Below are 13606 nucleotides of genomic sequence, written 5' to 3' on the forward strand. Positions count from 1 at the left end.
GGCGCGCGCACTCAAAACTGGATCGTCTCGTGAGCTACGGTGAGCTACAAATGGCGCCAGGTTCTTCAGCTTTGAATGCCTTCCTACAAATGATAACTGGATAAAAGGTATGCAAAAACGCTGTGACAGCGATTGTTACATACAAAGTTGAATAGAATGCAACGTGAGGGTTAACCAAAGGTACCTATAAGGTTTCTGGTGGTGGTCAGGTGGCGCCAGTGTCCGGCAGCCTCGCCTCTGTCAGTGCGCCCCAGGGTGGCTGTGGCTACAATGTAGCTTGCCATCACCAGTGTGTAAATGTGTGTGTGAATGGGTGGATGACTGGATATGTAAAGCGCTTTGGGGTCCTTAGGGACTAGAAAAGCGCTATATAAATACAGGCTATTTTACCATTTATTTACCATTTCTGTTACACACTAATGACACCTGTTACGTTTGATGAAACAGACGTTTTGCTGAAAGCATGCGTAATAAGTGTACAGCACTGTATAAAACAAAATCACAAATCACCCAAAACAGGGAATATGACTGAAAAGTATATAAATAAGGAATAAAACCAATAAAAATGTAACCAGAAAACTGAGAAAATGTGGGATTGACTGTATTGTGATGCAGATTGTAGTTACAGTGCAAATGGACACTTAAAAATGCAATTCCCACTTCTCCACCATAGTCAGATCTCATAATGTAGGCACAGATACTTTGATGATAATATTGTGGCTTTATAATAGGTAATTTTAATTTACATTCTTCCTTACAGCATGGGAGACTTGATTGAATTCTTGAAACAAAGAGAAGTCTCTGAGGAAATTATACAGACCTTGGAGAATGAGAAGGTACTTAATTCCAACAAGATACTGGTTGAAATGCAACTTTTCCTTATTGTTCTTAAGTTAAAAATAGGATTGTATTTTCAAGGCTGGTTGTTTTAATAAATTAAATTATTTTTCCATCTTTAGATTGATGCCAGTGTCATAAGTCTAATGACAGATGAGGAGCTGAAGACTTATTTGCCATCATATGGTGATCGTCTAGCAGTATTTGGATTTTGCAGATGGAGGGGCAGCAGCCGCAAGTCAGCGCTTTTTGAACGGCTGAAATCCAAACTGTCCAAAAGAAAATTATCTGAAGAGGATGGCAGTAGTACACAGCAAGAAGAACATTCCCAAACAACCCATAAAAGAAATGCTCTGAAGAGAAATAGAAAAATAGAAATAGGATGGATGCATTATGATGAAGACACTGAGGTTTTCAAGCAGGTTAGAGCTAGACGAGGAGGAGGAACAAGAAAAATAGACATTTGCAAGGATGCCAAGAAAAGGGACATATTACAGGTTGCAACAGGCCTGTTCTTTCCAGATGGAGGAAACATTCAGGGGCCCTTAACAGATTTTGACTGTTATCTAAAGGATTATCAAGAGATGATAGTCGATGATGCATTGACAGTAGGAGAACTTTATCATGCCACAAAACTAAATATCCTCAGGTTCTACCTCACCACAAAGAAAAAATGACAGCCTTCAGAATTCCAGCCCAGGTTTGCATCCATCTTCAGAAATTGAAGAGAGTCCTCAAAACCAAACCTCTTCTTTTACTGTCACTACAGTCCAAACATCTGCTCCATTTGAAACAATCAGCCATGATGTGACATACATTGAAGACACTCCAAACGATAACCTTCCACAATCTTCCACGCAGTCTCTAAGTGCTAACACTTCTCACAGCAGTGACATTATTTTTGTTGGCCCCTTTTCTGACAGTGAGCCAATAAATTTGGATGACACCCTGATTTTTTCTCCACACCCTGGTCCATCCAGTGAGAGAGTGAGGAGAGTAGTGGTGGTCCACAGAGGGCAGGTAATGTCAGAGCTCATTTCACATTTTAGTGATAAGTACCTTGAAGATGTCGACATCAAAATCCAGTTCGTACTGCCTGATGGAACACCTGAAATGGCCCATGATGATGGGGGAGTTGTGAGAGATTGTCTTTCAGAATTCTGGAAAGAATTCTATGACCAGTGCACCACTGGAAATGTTTGCAAAGTGCCCTTCTTAAGGCATGATTTTGGGCAACAGGATTGGGAGAGTGTGGGCAGAATCATTGCATTTGGATGGGTTGGAGAGAAATATCTGCCTGTGAAAATTGCACCTGCCATTCTAGAACAAGCTGCCTTTGGATATGTAAAGAGTGATATTGTGGAGGATTTCCTTAAGTTCATGCCTGAATCTGAGCGTACAGTGTTAGAGGCGTGGCGATCAGACTTTAGCATCGTGGACCAAGAAGAACTTATAGACATACTTGATAACCACAGCTGCAGAAAGATACCAACAGCCTACAATGCCACTGAAGTCCTATTGGAGCTTGCACACAAAACACTTGTCCAAGAGCCTGCCTATGTTATTGAACAGTGGGCAAGAACACTCAGCACTGCATGGGAAAACATTTGTGATCTATCGTCACTTTTTGAAACCCTCCAACCAGGGTTGAGAAAAGTTCTCAAGTGTCTCACTTTCCCTGAAACAATGACGGCTCACCAGAAGCTGATTCAGAAATATCTAACTACATATGTGAAGAATGCTGAGAAGGAACATTTGTGTTTGTTCCTCAGGTTTTGCACAGGTTCAGATTTACATCTTGGAAAGAACATCATCGTTGGGTTTAACGAACTTAAAGGTTTCCAGAGACGACCTGTGGCACACACGTGGATGTGTACTGGAGCTGTCGATAAATTATGACAGCTATCCTGACTTCAGATCGGAGATGAACAGTGTGTTGGAATCAAATGTGTGGGTCATGGACATTATCTAAAGGTTTGATTCACAGACATTGGCTTAAAAGCCATTGTTGTTTTACAACAAATTATATTTGAGTTGTGAACTAAAACTAAAGTGTTCCCAAGTGAATGTCCCATCAAAGGTTTCAGGTGTTTAAAAACTGAGTTCTAAGAAAAAGTCTTTGGTGAAATACCACTGTAATGTAATTTGAGGTACTTCTTTGTGTTTGTGTTTTCGTATTACAACTGAGGCAATATTTTTCTAAACACTTGTGAAATGCATTTCTGCAGAGGTCTCAAAGTGGCAGTCTGGAGACCATTTATAAGAATTCCCATTTCCTCAGTCAGCATGTCTGCATGTGAACAATCAAAGCAGTTTTCCCACCTTTTATTCAATTTTCTATTATTTGAATCCAAAATCAACTTAAAAATGCATTAGGTTAATTTTAATTTGTCAAATTTTATTAATGTAATGTCACAAGATGACATGTATTCTAGTGGCTCACCAGAAAATTTGAGATTGAGACCCCTGCAATATGTAGTATGTAGTACATGTAAGAGATATATTCAATATCTCCTACATGTTTTATCATTGTGCACACATTTTACAGTTTACAAGTCAGGTTTTATTATATCATTGTATTTTAATACAGTTATGTTCGTACAGTTCTGTTTAGCCATCTGGGTTATGTTGACTTTTGCTAAATTGAATGGCCATAAGGAACACCTATATGCTTTTATTTGGGATTTCTGTGAAATCAGCAATTGCTGAGCTGAAGGTTGACTTTTGGTTGGCTTTTCCTGATTTTTGTGATGGGGAAAAAAAACCTTGTTTATCATAGCCCCCCTTTTTTAAACTGCATAGCAGATGGGGTAGTTATTTAAAAGATATTTTCCTATATTTGTTTTCATCTTCGAGCCTAATGTATTTGCTTCATAGTGGTTTTAGACCACACTGTTCTTATTCTTTAAGTAATTGTAGGATATTGTTATCAGATCTTGCCATATTATCCTCAATCTCTTCTTATTGTCCCATTCTCTGTTTTTAGAAAGTTTGTATTTTTAATACTAATTGAAGTTTATATGAAGTTAATATTGCATATTTTTGTTATGTGTATTGTCTTACTTTTTCCAAGTCTTGTGCTTGCAATTTGATTTTTATAAGAATACTTTAAGTTTTTTTGTGTAACTGTAAATACAGTACAGTTATTTTGCTTTAAGATAAGATGATGGCAAAAGATCTGTGTTTTATAATAAAGTGTTCAATGAGTCAAATTACATCTTTCATTTTGGTAAATTCTGGGTTTTTATTATTCTGAGGCGCAATCTGAAAAAAAAAAACATAGGTCCATAAATGTCCATATGCTAAAAAATATATAATTATACTGCCCATAATCAGGAAAACAGTCAGTATATATAAAAAAAGTCTCAGCAGTAAAAAAAAAAAATGACTGAAAAAAAAATTACTGCTATATAACCAGATATTTCAAAATATCAATAATTACTCAAATAAAAAGAAAGATAAAAAAGCATATTTACAAAAAGTTGAAATCATAATTCCAAGGTGACATTTGTTGCATATCCTTTATGATGTCCTCCAAATAGCAGGTTTAACAGACATTATGTGTACATATGTTTTAATAATAAGGTTTTTAACGCAAAAAAAATGGTTTGTTAATTGAAATAAACCATCCCAAAAAAAAAAAAACCTCCAAAAATTAAATGCAATTTTTATAGCCTTTTTCACTTGGCCCTGTTTGTGAAATACATTTTCAGGCCCCCAAAACCCATGTATGTGTGCCCCCAAAACGACAACCATCCATGAATTAATAACTCATAAAAGGTTAGACTTTAAATATCAAAATACAGCATTAAAAAAGTGTCTTTTGGGGTAATATTTGTTGCAGACAGCAAATGCAGCAAAATTAAAACCAAACAAAAGGGGGGGGGGGGGGGGGTGCCCTAAATATCCCTAGATGTCCCTGAAGGACAAGGGTCAAAGAATGTGTTTTTGCCACCTCAATCAAATGCATAATGATGTCTAACCTTTAAGGCAAAAGCTCCAACTCAGTAAGCATCAACTGCCTTAGCTTTACATACAGATCCACTGTATGAAACACATCATCTGAGAAGTCCAGGTTATGTTCTGACATGAGTTCTACACAGAGATGAAAAACATCCTCTTCACATGGAAAGTCTTTGAACACGCATTCTTCAAGGCAGGCTTCAACTTTGTCCATATTGATATGTTTGAGACAGTCCCTCGCGCCATAAATGTCTGGGAGGGCATACATAAAAGATGGTCGGCCGTGAGGACTTCGGGAGTTGTGGACTGGGCGCATTCTGTGGTCATTCCAGGCCAAAGCAACTTCATTTAATTCTTCCTAGATGAAAACAAATGCACAAAAGAAACATTTTCAGGCATACAATATGAAAATGTTAATGTACAATAGCACAACTAACTTCTACATTGATTTTCTTAGCTTACACACCATTAATGTAGCTTTGGTACACACACACACACACACACACACACATATATGTATATATATACATATATATATATATATATATATATATATATATATATACATACATACATACATACATACATACACACACACACACACACACATCATGGACAGACAGATACTTATTTACTTAGTTTTGGCCCACCAAAAATGCTAACCGAGTACTGAGACAGGCCTAAACACATATAAATCATCAATGTGTTATAATATATAATTGTGTTCCTTGATATATATGTGTAATTTTTTTTTAACAAAACTTTTTTTTTTTTAAAGCACTCTACTTTTCACGTGTACTTTTATATATCTGATATTTATATAATATGCAAAGGCTGTGTGAGTTGTTACAAATTACAAATTAAACAGTTACAATACATGTCGTTTACACAATCACCTATGTAAACTCACCTGTATAATGTGAAGAAAACAGAACTGGACCAATGATTTGTCCAAGAAAGAGTCTGAGAAGTGGCCATCCTCTCTTAGTTTGTCAAATAGTTCAATCCAGTACTGGATACACTGGCTTCGTAAGATTAGCCACCATCTTTCAATGCGTTGATTTCCTGTACTTGCTCCAAATATGATGTGCTCTCTTTCTGGTTCATTGTCTGTAAAGTGCAAAAATTGTTGCATGTGAGCCACATGGACGTTTTCTGTTCCTAGATCTAATCTCACTCGATCAGGGCAACCACCTTGTTGAATCACGGCATCCATGAAGTAGCCAGCAATTACTCTCGGGCCATTATTTGTCTTGTAAGCGTCTAGCCATATTACACTCCTTGAAAAGCCGTCAATGCATCCACTGATTGCAATCCCAAATGGCTTCAGCTTATCGTAGCCGTCGATATGCCACACATAGTTGGGGCCTCTGCTATGATCAGTGTTGGGAAGGTTATTTTTAAAATGTATTCCATTACAGAATACCGAATACATGCCCCAAAATGTATTCTGTAACGTATTCCGTTACGTTACTCAATGAGGGTAACGTATTCTGAATACTTTGGATTACTTAATATATTATCATGCTGTTTACAACTACATGAATGTACTATTGCTGTGATTTATTACTGTTACTGAAGGTCCACGGCTCCGAACCGTAGTAAAGGGACATCTGGCTAATACGGTGGGTTCCGTGTCGGGTTCGTAGCCGAAAACTAGCTTTACTTTGTTGTCTGGGCAACTTTGCTAGCGAGAGACAGAGAGAGGCGTTGAAAGGCTGCTCCAACGGAACTTATTTTTTCCGGAGGAAAACACGAACACAGTGTACAGTTGAGTCTTAATAGCGTACTTACAACTGGGCTCGTTCTTCTTGGCTGCAGTGGTTATTATTATATTTACATGCTTCCAGCTCCCGTTTTTGCTCCGTGACAGCTCGGACTTTTCCTTTCTCTCCCTCCCTCGCTCACAGACACATAACGTGTATGGTAGTCCATTCTCGCTGCAGCACGGACTACACTGCCCATGAGGCTACATTCTTTAGGGCCATGCCTGTAACACTCTGCCTTTTAGCTTAGCACAACAACAACAACAAAAAAGCGCTCTCTCACCCAGGAAACACGCAGAGAGAGAGAGAGCGTCACCCTGTAACCATGGCAACCGTAACGCTGCCGCCTGGAACAACAGAGCGTAGCTGTCAAACAAAACCCAAACAGTCCTGACCCGCGACAATATGAAACAGGAAAGTACCGCCGTGTAATCCATTTATTTCAACAAAGTAACTGTATTCTGAATACCACCTTTTTAAACGGTAACTGTAACGGAATACAGTTACTCATATTTTGTATTCTAAATACGTAACGGCGGTACATGTATTCCGTTACTCCCCAACACTGGCTATGATACACTCCCCTCCGCAGTCGTCTACGTGACCTCAAATCCACACCTTCTCCATCGAATAAATGGAGCAGAAGACGAACGGTTTCTCTGTCAGTAACAATGCCATTCATCCAACACTTCTGGTGCATCCAACGATACCCATGACACTGTCCTGAGGTTGCCAGTTGTGCTTGTATAAAAGCTGCCACCTCTCCCACCTCTGTTTTGTTCTTTCTGCGCCAAAGTCGGTTGTTGTGTAAAATCCTTTCAAGTGTACGAAGGCTGATAGTAATGCCATGTGATTCAGCTAATAACGCAAGAATCTCCTCATTTGTGAAGCCACGGTTAAAATACTCAGCAATGTGTGAATTCATGATCCGTATCTGTAATACTGTTAGCATATCTGTAGCATTTGTAGCTGAGGGATTCAGCTTCCGGGTAACACGGAAATGACGTCATTCACGTAGATTACTGATTGGCAGAGCTAACTCGAAATTTTGAGTTATTTTCTCGAAATTTCGAGTTATTTTTCTCATAATTTCGAGTTACTAAGTCAAAAATTCGAGTTGCTAAGTCGAAATTTCGAGTTACTAACTTGAAATTTTGAGAAACTAAGTCGAAATTTCGAGAAAAATAACTCGAAATTTCGAGTTAAGTATCGTTTTTGTTTTTTTTTTTAGTGGCGGAAACGGGCTTCCATAGACATCAGCCAGTGCATATTGGGAATGGCACAGGCACCGATCGGTTTTCTATCGCCCATTTGCTAGGAGTAAGGGTGCCCTCCGTTTGCGAGGTGCGCCTGCTGCTTGCGGCACAGGAAGGAGAGGGCAGGGCGGCGGGGAAGTCTCTGGCTTGCTGGAGCGGTATCTAATAACCAACTCGCAAAATAAAAGAAAATAAAAACAAACCATCAAACATGAAAACAACAGACATTATGATACAGACTTATAATTTGCACAGATGTTTTTTCGAAATTCTATACACGAAAAGTGAGCGCGAGAGCCCTCGGTGCGCCTGCTTGCTGCTGAAGTCAAAGTAAACTTTATTGTCATCTCCGCTACATACAGTCCAGTATATGGAGAGACGAGACGAAGAGGCTCCAGTTACAGCAGTGCAAGTAAACAAACAATAAATATAAGAAGAGTAAGTAAATAAATATACACTTTAGTACTAGGGATAAAGGGATCAATAACAATTTAAAATTTGTAATTTAGAGTTTGATGATTTAAAGTCTCACACACAACCCGTCGAAAGGGGAGGAGACCTGGCTGCTTCCAAATAGGGCTTTGGAGCGTGATGTCACAGGGGTGGGCGTGGAAAGGATTTTGGCCCGATCCGCCATGTTGGGGGTCTAGCGCAAGTGAAAAGGGAGCGAAGGCACACTACAACATGTGAGTGAAGTTGCCCCCCCCACCTTCTTCAAATCCAACAAAAGTGGTATCAAACGTTTGTGCTACGTTTGTGATGGTTTGTGCTGCAAAAATTTTCGTTTGTGCTACTATCATTTTAAAGATAATAATAAAAATTTCTAGAGGTCATCAGAGGTCAACCAGCCCCCCCCCCCCCCCACATTAATTAAATCAAACAAAATGGGTGTCAATCAACTGTGCTACGTTTGTGCTGGTTTGTGCTGCAAAAATTTTCGTTTGTGCTGCTATCATTTTAAAGATATTAATAAAAATTTCTAGAGGTCATCAGAGGTCAACCAGCCCCCCCACATTAATTAAATCAAACAAAATGGGTGTCAATCAGTTGTGCTATGTTTTTGCTGGTTTGTGCTGCTAAAATTGGCATTTGTGCTGCTTCTGTTTTAAAGATATTAATGAAAAGGTAAAGGTCAAACAAAAATGTTTGTTTGTGCTGCTATCATTTTAAAAATTTTAATAAAATAACGTCTTGATGCGTGCTTAATTATCCAGGTAAGTAAATCCCAAAAGGTTGATTCTGTTCATCTGGACATTTTCAGTTGGAGAAACGTTTCATCACTCATCCAAATGACTTCTTCAGTCTCAGCTGACTGCAGGTTTCCCCAACCTTATAAACAGTACATTTGCATAGTGAAGGAAACTAGCACCACTGAATGAACATAGTGCTTGGGGGTTAGTTCCATGATTGTTAGTATGCAAATTCTTATGACCATTGACCAATGACAACTAATCAAAGCCTACTGATCAATGGCCATGAGTACCGATTCAGAGATGGTCAGCATCCTGACAGCCCGATGAATGAAGCTGTCTCTCAGTCTGTGTGTTCTGGCCCGGAGGCTCTTCAGTATCCTTCCTGATGGCAGCAAACTGAAGATGCTGCTGAAGGGAGGAGTGGAGTCACCTGTAATGGAGAGGACCTTCCAGATGAGGCAGGTGCAGCTGCTGATCCCCAGCAGATCCAGTTTGTGAATGAGTTGCTGGGGGATGATGATGCTGAAGGCTGAACTGAAGTCTATGAACTGTCTATGAACAGCACTCTGACATATGAGTCTCTAGTGTTCAGATGTGTGAGGGCTGAGTAAGGGGCAGTTGAAATTCCATTATCGGTTGAGCGTTTTGACCGGTATGCGAACTCAAATGGATCCAGGTTGGGGGAAAGCGATAATTTGATTTGATGCATGACTAACCGTTCAAAGCACTTCATAATGATGGAGGTGAGTTTGACAGGACGGTAGTCCTTAAAGCAGGAGGTAGATGACTTCTTGGGTACAGTAATGATGGTGGAGGCTTTGAGGCATGTGGGAACGACGGCCTGACCCTAGTGATGTGTTAAAGATGTCTGTGAAAACATTTGTGAGTTCCACAGCATAGTCCGTCAGTGCTCGGTCAAGAATGTTATCAGGACCTGGAGCTTTGCGTGTACTGATTTTGGCAAGGGATCTCCACACACTGTCTGGGGATTTGTTCACCACGGTCTGCAGAGTAAGCTTGTAGTCTGTGATGGTTTGTATTCCTTGCCACTGCCTCCAAGTATCTCTGCTGTCGCTGAAGCTTTGCTGTAGCTGATGCCACGTGACAGGTTTGCCCTTGCTGTTCTTTGGCTCACCTAATTCCCGGCTCTGAAGGCTTGCATTTTTCAACCTTAGGAGCATTTAAACCTGACCTGTGAGCCATGGTTTCTGATTGGCCCGGACAGTGATAGTCCTGGTGTCACGACCTGCAGGATTGGCAAGGTGCTGATCAGAATCTCTCCACTCCTAGCCCTCCTTCTCTTCTCTTTTTCCCTCTCTCTCCACCTCTCACCTTCTCTCCCCTGTTTTGCAGGGGCGGAACTCATGGCGGCTTCACGCCCTCGGTCCACGCCTTCCTGGATTGGGAACACCTGGGCCTCATCGGACCAGCTGGTATATTAGAAGGAGGAGATCAGCTGTTCAACGCTGGATTGTTGTGAAGGCTCTAGTCTGTACACGTCTAGCTCAAGTTTCCTGTGCCTCCATCTCAGAGACTTAACGAGTGTTTCTTTGTTCCTAGATTCTCTGGACCCGTCCCCGTGTTTCCCCGTGTGGAGTGTGGAAGGAGTGACTGGTCGCTAGCGGAGAAGAGAGAGGTTGAACTGAGCGCGTGTGTGATTTCCCCGTTTTCCCTGGAGCCCTGGACCCCTGCCCCTCACGTCTTGTATATAGCACTAACCCCGCACTGTCTGTACATACACTTGGTGAAGATCTGTAAATAAACCGTCTCTGTTTAAACGCTACTCAGGAGTCCTGCGAGTGGATCCTCTAAGCAACCCGTGACACCTGGTCTCTGTGACATCATCGATGCATTTTGGGATGTAGGCAGTAACAGTTTCTGTATATTCCTGAAAGCCTGTGGTGGAAAAGCAGTCTTGCAGTGCCTCTGAGGACCCTTCTGGCCACACCTGTAACGGCTTACAAACTGGTTTCGTGACTTTGACCAGGGGCCTGTGGGAACCCATGGCACACCTAGGTTTCTGCCTGTAGTACTGACATTTATGCAAAATAGGTGGAATTAAGACACAGTTCCAAATGCAAACACAACTGATCAGTGCTGAGAGTGGTCCTGTTGCTGAGGTTGGGGTGATCCTGTAATCTCTTATGAACTACCTCCAACGCTTCTATGACTGGGATGCAAGTGAAGACAGATGTAACATCTCTCTCTCACTGTTCATGTACTGTTTATAAAATTAGGGAAACATAACCTGCACAAACAAAATAATTTGCAGGACAAATGTTTGACATCAATTTTGTTCGATTTGAAGAAGGTAGGGGGACCAACTTCACTCACATGTGAAGGTTGGGGAAACCTGCAGTCAGCTGAGACTGAAGAAGTCATTTGGATGAGTGACGAAATGTTTCTCCAACTGAAAATGTCCAGATGAACAGAATCAACCTTTTGGGATTTACTTACCTGGATAATTAAGCACGCATCAAGACGTTATTTTATTAAAATTTTTAAAATGATAGCAGCACAAACAAAAAATTTTGCAGCACAAACCAGCACAAACGTAGCACAAACGTTTAATACCACTTTTGTTGGATTTGAAGAAGGTGGGGGGGCCAACTTCACTCACATACACAAAACAGCCATGATTCATATTTGCTGTGTGGTCGGCTGCAATGTTAGATCGCACGACCGGCAAGAGAATAAGCTTGAAAATGGTTTATTTTTTCATTCTTTCCCAACCTGGAAGCAACATGAGGCAGCTCGTGTATCGGATGTTACCAAAAGAAGGCGTCTAGCCTGGACAGCAGCTGTGAGACAAGCTGATATCCAGTTCTCTTCCATCTCCAAATATCTGTTGGTGCTCCAGACATTTTCATTCCAATAAGTTCTAAATATGTTCATATCACTCTTTATAGCCTGTTAGTTTTATTTTCGATGCGCTCTGAGGTCATAGCAAATTAGAACAAACATCCTACTGAGTGATTTTGCAGAACTACCTTCTATTTATAGAGTTGCTAATTATTTGGCATTATTGCAGGCAAACCAGCCTATGAAATGGATGAAACACATTGTGACTGGGTTCCAGCGCTACATAAGGGACCTGCTTCAAACATACCACCATGCCAATCAGATTACTTCTTCCATGTGAGGGTGAAGAGGTGACCCTTCTGGATAAGCTGGTGAAGGTTTGCTGTGTTTTGGTGAACAGTGTGGTAGTAAAACCAGGGAAAATGAAACTTGCTGCTGTTAAATATTCTTAAGTCTTTTGCTGTATAAATAGTGGTATTTTTTTTTTCAAAAGATAAAGTAAATAATGTTAGTAGTGGGTGATATCATGTAACACTGTCATGATTTTATGTAAACATTTTGTCTTTTATAAACTATAAATGACATGGATTCTACACTGTAACTGATGTGATGTTCTATAAAGTGGTTTTAATAATAAAAAAAGAGGCAAAAATTAGTTTGTTTCTTTATTCAATTTTTGAACTCAGTCAGTACATTGGTTTATGTACTCAGTCAGTAGATATTCAGTAAATGCAAATTATTTACATGGCAGTGCACTTCAGGCATAAATCTAGACCCCTATATAAAACATGATGGCATTATAGCAGTGACAACTCCTCCACAGTAGCAGGTGGGATTTTTCTTTTTTGAGGACAGCTCCTTTTACCTTTCAGTACGGATGGTCTGTTTATGTTTTGATCAAGAGCCTTTTTTTGGGCAGCTGAAGAGGAGAAGTCTATCTTATGGCCAACCACTGACTGTATCTTGGTCACATAACCCAGCAAAACCCAGTATGGAGGTTCATCTGTAACAGGCCTTGTGCCACAGATCCGCACTGTTGCTTCTACATTAAACAGAAGAGCAGCGACATGGCTGCAGGTCTCCACAACTCCGGCCATATAGGTGCAGTGGGCGGCTTCAACCTTCCCTGTGATGCTCACAGTGACCCATGGCTGTAATGCTGGTTCATTCAGTCTTTGAGAGTGCAGCACCTGAAACACACACAGACATAGTTAATTTAAAGACAAGAACTATGAGCCAAGGCCGACATAAATGTGTTTTATCTACTTTATCATAAATGTGACAGTGTTTAGAAAGTTAGCACATACATGTAATTTTTCATTTCTTTATGTGTCCATCTATAGAACGCTGCATTTTATAGGGTAAATCTGCCTGTTTTCTGTCAGAAACCTGCCTGCAGAAAATGAACCTAAAGTATGTAATGCAAGGATGTAATCGCTTTAGAGATGGAGAAAGCATAAAGTGACAATTATGAATCACCTAATATGATAAGGAGATTCTGCAGGTTATTAATCAATGTATAAAATTAAAATAAAATGTATTTTTAGTGACACAAGATACAAATATTGAAGCAAGATCTATAATTAGAATTATTTATAATAAATATGAATAAATCATTGCAATTTCTTTAACCATAAAGAATAACTAAATCCTTCATGTCACATCAATGCACTGAACTCACTATGTTATCCACCTAACAGCCTCCACATGTTCTCACTGTAATTTCCCCCTCATGAATGAATTTATGCTGCACTAATCTGAATGTTTGCAGGGAAATCAAACGCATTTC

General features: G+C 40.1%; 1 long non-coding RNA gene across 1 annotated transcript; it reads left to right on the plus strand.

The window, feature by feature from the left end:
• The first annotated feature begins 18 nt into the window (after positions 1 to 18).
• LOC134623235 (uncharacterized) lies at positions 19 to 3771 on the plus strand. Its single transcript, XR_010093268.1, has 3 exons — positions 19 to 107; positions 761 to 836; positions 960 to 3771. It is a non-coding gene; the product is annotated as an uncharacterized LOC134623235 (long non-coding RNA).
• Positions 3772 to 13606: the final 9835 nt, after the last annotated feature.

Source organism: Pelmatolapia mariae, unplaced genomic scaffold (genome assembly GCF_036321145.2).
Source record: "Pelmatolapia mariae isolate MD_Pm_ZW unplaced genomic scaffold, Pm_UMD_F_2 NODE_ptg000484l+_length_81885_cov_1, whole genome shotgun sequence".
NCBI classification, from domain to species: domain Eukaryota; kingdom Metazoa; phylum Chordata; class Actinopteri; order Cichliformes; family Cichlidae; genus Pelmatolapia; species Pelmatolapia mariae.